We start from the raw sequence: 10334 nt of genomic DNA, 5'->3' as shown, positions 1-10334 counted from the left end.
CCTAAACCTTTCTCAAACAAAAAAGTTCAACCTTTCTCTCTTTGGTCCTTATCCTCTCAATTCCTACCTTGGAGTGAATCGGAGCATGCATCCACCAGATCTGAGCCTTCATCCACCAGATCTGAGCTTTCATCCATCGGATCGGAGTTTCCAACCTCTTCCATCTCAACACAAAGCCCCAACCTTTCTCAAACAAAAAAGTTCAACCTTTTTCCCTCATTGGTCCTTATCCTCTCAATTTCCTACCTTGGAGTGAATCGGAGCATGCAGCCACCAGATCGGAGCTTTCATCCACCAAATATGAGCTTTCGTCCATCAGATCATAGTTTCCAACCACCAGCAAGGAGTTTCCAGCACTCCATCACTGCAACGCCGAGGTTGGAGGATTCGTGGGGCATTAGGAGTGGAGCCACAAGATATAGACGAAGTGCATCTGGATTGTTGAGAAAATGGAAAGTGCCCATTCCATGGTAAGATGAAGATTCTAGGCTAGTTTTTCATTTATTTATGTATTTTCTTGATGAATCCTTGTTCATAAACCTTTTTTTTTTGATATTTGGTATCTTTCCTGAGTAATATTGGTGTATGTTCTTCAAATTTTTAATTCATGTTCATCATTTGTCCCTCTTGTTTTAACAATAAATCAATTATTGCATGAGAGAGAAGATCATAATTTTAAATTTACGAACCTGCTTCAAAATCGTTGCTTCAAGCAATGACATCTCATTTTGCTCCAACAGTAACTATAAAATAAGCAATGGTTCTTAACACAAGCAGCTAGGGAAAGCAACTGTGTTGGATATACCCATCATTGGTAAGTGGATAATATTTTTGTTGAGATTTCTTTATTGTTTATGTTAGTTATATGGTTAATTAATTAGGTTTTGTGTTGACATAAGGTATTCGATAAGACATAATGTTGGTTGAAACGACATAGTATTTGTGTATGCAGATATGATGAGGTTGTTGACATCCATGACCATTTCTAATGAGAGAACATATATGTGTGACCACTCCAGTGGTGTTAGAGGTTAGTAATGAGAAGTATTTCTATTTCTTTTCATACATTTGACATATATTAATTTTTGTGTGATTGGTCCTTTATGCATATGATCTCAGTGATTTTTTTTTTGTCTATCATTTTATTTAAACAAAGAAAAGTTTGAGTGTATTGTATTTGGAGTTTATGTTCAAATTGTTACTGATTATCGTACTGCCCATTCTATAGAAGCTCTATCGTTTTTCTAGCTTGCAAAACTGAAGACTTTCAGAGTGTTAAATAATATATTACAATTTGATAATTTTTCCAAAATCCTTCCATGTTTGCATGACTAATTACTAATATTAATGCTCTAGTACTTTTTAGGTAAAGAAGAATATGATGAAGGCATTCGAGTGATATCTTTTCATCGAGGCTATATCATTCAAGGAACAATATGAGACTTTAAAGCTTGAATGAAATATATTTTAGAATTAGATGTCATTTATCGTTTTCAAAACTATTTCCATGTAATAACTTCATACAATATCTAAATTTAATGTGTAGTCTATCACTGCATGATTTTCAAATCGATGAACTTGTTGGAAATATTGTTAGTGGAAACTCACTTGTTCCTATGTTTGATGACTTTATTAAGATGAATCCTAGAAAATACATTTCAACTTTGAACCAAGAAATTGAGGCATAACGACTTCAATTGTTTTTCTTTTATGTAAGGATTGAAGGTAAAAAAATGCAGACTAGAGCTCATTTTTTGTGTAACTATTTTTCAGAATGAAATTTTCATTTTCTTGCAAAGGTTGTTGGGCTGTTGCAAGACAATAACCGGTGGTACTTCGCTTGCAAGTGCCACAAAATGGTCACATTTATGATGATCTATATTATTGTGGTTGATGCTTTAAACATGTCGTGGATGTTTCTCCAAGGTTAATTTTGTTTTGAAATTATATATCTTTGTGTTATTATGAAATGCAATGAACTCTATCCATCAATAATCAGTATAGTTTAAAAATATTATAATGTATAACTAAATTCATTTTTTGTTAATTTAGGTACAAGATCAAGCTCAAAGTTTTTGATGGATCTAACTTTGCTAATTTGATTATGTTTGACACGGATGCACAACAACTTGTCAAGAAATAGTGCAAGGACATGTTGGCTGAGGTGAAGGTAAGTTATTTTCATGTCTACCTATTTTCACATGATTTCTAAGTCTTGTTTGTAACATATTTAAAATTTACTTGTGAGTAAAGGTCATGAATGGAAGACTGTGTTTAGTTTTAATACTTTTTTAAGATAGATAGAATTAAAATTAAAAATAATTATTTCTTATATAATACAACCTCAGTCAATGATGCAACTGTGGAGGTTCACACATGGAATGCTGGTTATTTTGTGTTCGAATTTCTCAGGTTTGTCACAAATGTGGAAAAACTATCACTTATTGACTTTGCTATGGAGGTTGGATCTCATCTTCTGATATTTTATCAAATATAATTTCTTATATGTAATTTCAAAATTCTTTTGATGGTGCATGTCACAAGCTCTATCTCATACCTATTATTTAGTGGAGTACTTACCTTTTTTTCACAAGTTGGTTGAGCTTCATAAGAGCGCATCGAAACTCCCTATTAACTTGGCTAGTGAAGCTTGCATGACCATATTATGAAAATCCCTATTCTTAAAGTTGTTAACTTTGGTAAGGTAATATTTTTTTAGTTGAATTTTTTATTTCTATTTCCATACGCATGTTCACTAAGTTTTTTAATAGTTAGCAAATACTTTTTTTGGCAATAACCATGTAGGGGGTCTCTCTTTCTCTAAATGGTGAAAACAACATTGGTCCACTACCAGTGTGTTTTAGGACACACCTCAAGACCATCAAGATATATAATTTTTCTGGGATGGAAAAAGAGTTAAATGTCATTCAATTTCTATTTCGAAAAACACAAGTCTTGGATGAAATACATATTTATAAAAATGAATATGATTTGACTTCACTTGGAGACTAGAGAGACTCGACATCTTAATGAAGCAGATCGTAGAGTTTTCTAGAGTTGCGGATTGTGACATCATTTTCGAGGAAGAGTATAGAGTGATCAATGGTTGACTAATGAATGTTGATCATTCACATGCTTAGTTTCCTGCTCATGGCCCTTCACCAACTTATCTATATGTTCCTCTTCCACAACATTCGTTAGTCAACCATTGACCACTTTATACTCTCCCTCGAAATTGATGTCATCATCTGCTGCTCTATAAAACTCTACGATCTGCTCCATTAACATGTCAAGTCTCTCTGGTCCCCAGGGAAGTCGAACTCATTTTCATTTCTATAATATGTATTTCATCCTAGACCTGTGCTTTTTGAAATAAAAATTGAATGCCATTTAACTCTTCTTCCTTCCCAGAAAAATTATATATGTTGATGGTCTTGAGGTGTGTCCTAAGACACACTGGTAGTGGACCAATGTTGTTTTCACCATATTTAGAGGAAGAGAGACCCCCTACATAGTTATTTGACAAAAAAAAATAGCTAACTATTAAAAAATTTGTGAGCATGCGTATGAAAATAGAAATAAAAAATTCAACAAAAAATATGTTACCTTAACAAAGTTAGCAACTTTAAGAATATGTGATTTTCGTAATATGGTCATGCAGACTTCATTAGCCAAGTTAAGTAAGAGTTTATATGCGCCCATATGAGGCTCAACCAACTTGTGAAACAAAGGTAAGTACTCCACTAAATAAAAGGTATGAGATAGAGCATGTGACATACACCATCAAAAGAATTTTAAAGTTACATGTAAGAGAATCTATTTTAAAAAATATTAGAAGATAAGATCAAATCTCTATAGTAAAGTCAATAAGTGATAGCGCTTTTTCACATTTGTGACGAATCTGAGAAATTTGAACATAAAATAACTAGGATTCCATGTATGAACCTCCACAGTTGCATCATTGATTGAAGTTGCATTATATAAGAAGTAATTATTTTTATTTTTAGTTTTAATTCTATCTATCTTAAAAAATTATGCCAATCATTTTCAAAGTTACATTCTATTTCTTTCCTACTGTAACAAAAAAAAAAGTTACATTCTATTCTAACACAATTTTCTGCCGGTTTAAGGAGCCAATTGCTCTTTAGTTAGAAGCCGATTTAAAATCTCACCCATTCATTTCCTGGTAGGTTTATCTAAAAATTTATAATGCAATCAACACTTCCAACACTTCCAAATTATAATAAAAAATTTCAATCTTTCTGTTTTTCTACCTCGATTCAGTTCTCGACATAGGCTATGTTTGATATGTTTAGCTGATAAGCTAGCTGAAAGCTGAAAAACTAGCTGAAAGCTTATAAGCTAGCTGATAGCTGAAAGCTGATAAGCTAGCTCAAAGCTGATAGCTGAAAGCTGAAAAGCTACGTGATTGAAACAAAAGTGTTTGGTAAACTAGTTTTTAAACAAGCTGAAATTGTAAAAGGACATAAAAGGACATACTTGTATAATTATTTCTATATTTAACATTACTTTATTTTCACATTAATACCTATATAATATTAATATTAAAATTATTATCACTTTAAATATTTTTATTAACTTAAATTATGTATCATCTTAAAAATATAATATTAAATTTTACTTGTTTTTATTAAAGTAATATTTTTAATACTTGTGGTCTGCAGCAGTGTGACGGAAATGGTGGCAGGAACTGCATGCGTTAGTGTGAGGGGAAAATAGGTTTAGTGTTTTTTTAAATATATAAATATATAAGGGTAATGGTGGAATTTTAATAAAATAATAAGGATAAAAATGAGAATAAATTTAATAAGCTATAAGCTTTAAGCTATAAGCTACCTGAGATAGCTTATAGCTCAAAGCTGATAGCTGAAAGCTGAAAAGCTACGTGATTGAAACAAAAGTGTTTGGTAAACTAGTTTTTAAACAAGCTGAAATTGTAAAAGGACATAAAAGAACATACTTGTATAATTATTTCTATATTTAACATTACTTTATTTTCACATTAATACCTATATAATATTAATATTAAAATTATTATCACTTTAAATATTTTTATTAACTTAAGTTATGTATCATCTTAAAAATATAATATTAATTTTTACTTGTTTTTATTAAAGTAATATTTTTAATACTTGTGGTCTGCAGCAGTGTGACGGAAATGGTGGCAGGAACTGCATGCGTTAGTGTGAGGGGAAAATAGGTTTAGTGTTTTTATAAATATATAAATATATAAGGGTAATGGTGGAATTTTAATAAAATAATAAGGATAAAAATGAGAATAAATTTAATAAGCTATAAGCTACCTGAGATAGCTTATAGCTTAAAGCTTTAAGCTACTGAAATAAGTTCCTTCACCAAACCTTTTTGAAGAGCTTTTAAGCTAGTCAAATAAGCTATAAGCTAGCTGAAATGACATGCCAAACATAGCCATCGACAATCAAACCAGGAACCAGTAAAAAAATTAAAACTTCCAAAATAGTTGATTTCACCGTATCACATAAAAAAAGTTGAACCCAGCCAAAATCTTAGGATTTATCGAAAGAAACATAAACAAATTAAAATCGATAAAAAAGGATGGCAGCTAATATAGTTGTAGAGCAAATTCCAAGGCCGTGTACAGAAATTTTGGGGCTTAAAGCGAAAATGCCGAAGTGAGTTTTTTTATGAGATTTTTAAAGAGATTTTTAATATACTACTATATATCAATTTTTATATTAACTTATAGTTTTTTTAGTTGCAAAATCATTTATCAAGAGTTTTATAATCAAACAATTTTAATTTAGGTGTTTGTATCACATTTTCACAGTTATCAATATTATCTATAGGTAATTGGTCCATCACGTTTTCACAATTATCAGTATTTTTTTTTTGACAATATATATATATATATATAGAATGAATAAATTCATGAGAACACTCCTCTCATGCTAGAGAAAACAAAACCATACTCAAAACCAAAGAAACATGGGCAACAAAACATCGCTAGGGAGTGAAGTCTCGTTAAAACCTTACTAGGAAAAACCTAGTGAGAAAAATTCTAGTAAAGGAAAAAGAGTACCCCACTCCCAAAACACCCAAGTGATACCTCCATACAAAATCCACAAAACCAATTCAGAACAAATTAAACCCCTGCAGCCAAAGTTCATTCAAAACCAAAAAAAAACAAACCAAACCTAGATTTAACCCAACCATAATTTTCCTGCCACAGTTCAACATATCCACCATGATACCAAAAGAGTTTGAAAGTCTTAACATGGCCCTGCTACAAATAGAGAAACAACCAGACTTCGAAGGCCTCAAAATAGAAATGAGCCACATACTTTCAGCCATCAAAACAATACCATGTCCTCTCCAATTTTTCACCTGTCGTGAGCTTAAACTGTACCAGCCCAAAAATGCCAAAGAAAAAAAACAGCACCTAGGAAAAAACAAAACCATGACAGCAGGCTAAAATCTTGAACTGTATTATCATCACACATATTGCCTTTGTCCTCACCTTTCCACTTCACAAACCCTTGTACTATTTTCTTCCTCCAAAACAAATCCTAGGCTCATCACACATTTATGAGACCACTCCAAATCCACACAACATCACATTCAGATTGCAGCAGACAAAATCAGAATCATGACAACAGGCTAAGACCCAAACCGTTTCCCACTCCAATTATCAGTATTATTTATAGGTAATTATACTATCACGTTTTCGCACATTTTTTATATTTTAGTTGGCTAAAGTTTGTTAATAATTAGTAACTATTTTTTTAAGCCTAAGTTGTTGGAAATTAGAGAAGGAAAGCTGCGCCGTGGACGAACCACTGCTTTGAAAGCAAAATTCCGGCAGACCTCGGTGCAATCCAGTGCCGGGTTTGCTCCCCAAGGTTAACACAGTCGCACGCAAGATAATGTGCACTCATAACCTTAGCGTGCTGGATTCTCTACAACAATGCTCAGAATACACATAAGAAGAGAAGGATCATTCATATTCTATATCACACAGCTTTATTTCATTTCTCTATATATAACCAAGTCCAAGAGCTATGTTTTTTATCCACAACACAATAACAATGACATGTTGAAGAAAAGGATAATTCAACGGTCAAGAAACTAATGCCTCCAACTTATTATTCTATTAAAGAATAATAATTCCAATTCTTAAATGGCATAAATAGGTAACGGTGGGAATAAAGTATATGTGAAACTGAAAGTAGGCCAATTAAACCTTTTAATTTTAGTTCGGTAACTGAAAAAGAAGAGTTAAAGATCCAAATCAATTTCTTGAATGTCATTATTCCAACAATCCCCCACTAATGGCAAACAAGAAAGTGATTAAATTTCTGAGCAAAGAAAGTTAATTTTTGTGCTGAAGTGTTAATGTCCATAGGATTGAATTAACACGTAGTGAAGTGAGGCAACAACTTTTGTCAAAAGAGTGAACGAATCTTGAACTAATTTGACTTGGTTGGAACCCCCACTACACACACATTAACTTTGAAATGTAGAGACTCCGCGATAGTAGATTAAAGCCATTCTCCGAACCTTGTGATACATGTGAGTGTTTTAGAAAGATTGCCTAAGTCTTTCATAGATGGCGGCTTTTACCATCTCACTCACATATTTATTCACATAAATTTTAAATGCGTCTCATAAGCATTTAAGTGCGTCTCACAAAGCACTTTCAAACATGTCACTGTGAATAAATGCGTCTCATTAGCATTAAGTGCGTCTCACATAGCACTTTCACACATGTCAGTCGTGAATAAACTATTTTATAATTTTATTTGAAAATCAAGTCAAGTGCGTCTCAAAAGCACTTTAGATACATCAAGTGCGTCTCAATAGCACCACCACAAATGACTATGTATCTCTTTCAAAAATAGCATTACCTCGCGTCATAGGGATGAGAATGTAATGCATAAGAGTAATCATATGGCTTAGCTTGACCAACAAATTGGGTATCCACCATACTTTCTTCTTTCTGGAGGCTTAAGCCTCATCCCCCTCGATGTATCCAAGACAACTTTCTTGGTCAATCCTTTAGCAAGAAGATCAACAAGACTCTTTTATCTTCTTACATACTCAAGGAAAATCAAACAAGTCTTAATCAACTTCTTAGCAACATGCATGACATGTATATGTCTTTTCTCTCTGTTGCAAGCATCGTCGATGCCAACTTCAATTGCTTCTTGTGAATCAGAAACTCAAGCACAAACTGAATCATTCATAAAACTCAAGACATCTCAATCCAATAATCATATTATCATTCAAGATAAAAAATTTATAGGCAACCACATCAAGAGCATAACCAACGAAGCAATATGCCTTAGAGCCAATATTCTTTCTCTTAACATCTGACATACCCCCACAGTTTAATGATTTTCAAGCATAAGAAAAATCAATTTTGCATTACTTAGACAACTTTCACAGATTTCATCAGGAATTAAACTGTGTTAAAAATATAGCAGGCATTCAGGATAACATTCATTGGCTAACACAATTGAGCAATACAACACAATCCATTCATACCATTACTCGTGTGCGCATAAGCACAGACTCAAAAAACAAATTCCATATCTCAACATCTTTAAAATCAATCATAAAAACATCATTCGTGATCAAGAATCTATACGCAACATTACCGTGAGCGTATAACCAATAAAACCACCACCAGTGATTTTCCAATCTTATAATTCATGCTTTACAAGATAAAGATTTAAACTATCATGTGCATAAAACATGCATAAAAAATCAATTTTGTCACCGTCTTGTGTACTAACCAGATTCAGTCACCGTCTTGTGTACTAACAAGATTCACTTAACTTGAAATATGTGTATATCTACATTTTGGGCATTATAGGGTGATAGGGTCTTCTTAAGAATATCATCCAAGATCATGATTTCATGTTGCAATTCCAAGGAATCATGAAATTAATTACTTATTTCTGACATTCAACCTTATTGCCATATAGACATTTCAAGCTCTTGCAATTGTAAACCGCAAAGTGAACATACCTTACATCGAAGCATAGTTTCACATGCCATTGCCCAAGGCCATTTTTCTCATTATGGTAGTGACGCTTACACAGATGCCTTAAAAGACCAGGTCTTCATGTCCAAGGGAAGAACCCCCACAGGCATCACAAACCACTCTTCCATACAAAAAGTAGAGAAGATGAACATAATTAGAATGCATCTCCATCTTCTCATTCTGAGCATTTGAATTATTTTATGAAAGAAACAAAGAGATACTTATCTTTCAAGTCATTTGCTTCCCAACTTCCTAATTTTGTTGAGCAGCTCGCCATCGACACCAACAAGAGTAAAGTAAACTTTTGCTTTCAAATTGTTGGAAATTAGAGAAGGAAAGTTGCGCCGTGGACGAACCACTGCCTTGAAAGCAAAATTCCGGCAGACCTTGGTGCAATCCAGTGCCGGGTTTGCTCCCCAAGGTTAACACAGTCGCACGCAAGATAATGTGCACTCATAACCTTAGCGTGCTGGAGTCTCTACAACAATGCTCAGAATACACATAAGAAGAGAAGGATCATTCATATTCTATATCACACAGCCTTATTTCATTTCTCTATATATAACCAAGTCCAAGAGCTATGTTTTTTATCCACAACACAATAACAATGACATGTTGAAGAAAAGGATAATTCAACGGTCAAGAAACTGATGCCTCCAACTTATTATTCTATTAAAGAATAATAATTCCAATTCTTAAATGGCATAAATAGGTAACGGTGGGAATAAAGTATATGTGAAACTGAAAGTAGCCCAATTAAACCTTTTAATTTTAGTTCGGTAACTGAAAAAAAGAGTTAAAGATCCGAATCAATTTCTTGAATGTCATTATTCCAACATAAGTAAGTTTTTTGGGGGGGCTAAGTAAATATTTTTTGGGGTGGGGGCCTTAGGCCATTGCCTATTTAGCCTAAGGCCATGGCCCTTTGAAGCTTGATAAGGAAGTATGATTAACTAAAGATGAGATGAGAGAGAATAGGTCGAACAAGGAAGAGAAGAAATGAAATGAGGAGATAGAAACTATTGGAAGAATTCCGAGAGTGAGTGAAGAAACAAGGATTTGTATGTGAAATGCTAGGGTTTGGCCTTAGTAATGTAAGTTATTTTGGCATTTAAAAAGGCTCTCAAACAGAATTAAATAAATCATGTACTTTCCCATTTTAGTCTTAAAATGACTACCTGTGTACTTCAAATTCTCTGTATTTCTCATTATTTTTTTAATTAATTAAATTAATTTAGGCTTAATTCCACTTTGGGCCCCTGATCTTTCAAAAATGAGCGATCGGGGC

At 33.1% G+C, this 10334-nt stretch overlaps 1 long non-coding RNA gene across 1 annotated transcript; it reads right to left on the bottom strand.

Moving 5' to 3' along the window:
* Positions 1-7774: 7774 nt before the first annotated feature.
* On the bottom strand, positions 7775-9588 carry LOC130729984 (uncharacterized). Its single transcript, XR_009016190.1, has 2 exons — positions 9031-9588; positions 7775-8230 (listed from the first exon to the last, which is right to left on the bottom strand). It is a non-coding gene; the product is annotated as an uncharacterized LOC130729984 (long non-coding RNA).
* Positions 9589-10334: the final 746 nt, after the last annotated feature.

This window comes from Lotus japonicus, chromosome 1 (assembly GCF_012489685.1).
Source record: "Lotus japonicus ecotype B-129 chromosome 1, LjGifu_v1.2".
Taxonomy (NCBI): Eukaryota; Viridiplantae; Streptophyta; class Magnoliopsida; order Fabales; family Fabaceae; genus Lotus; species Lotus japonicus.
Note: the sequence above shows the minus strand (reverse complement) of the source record. Positions and strands in the feature narration are given on the sequence as shown.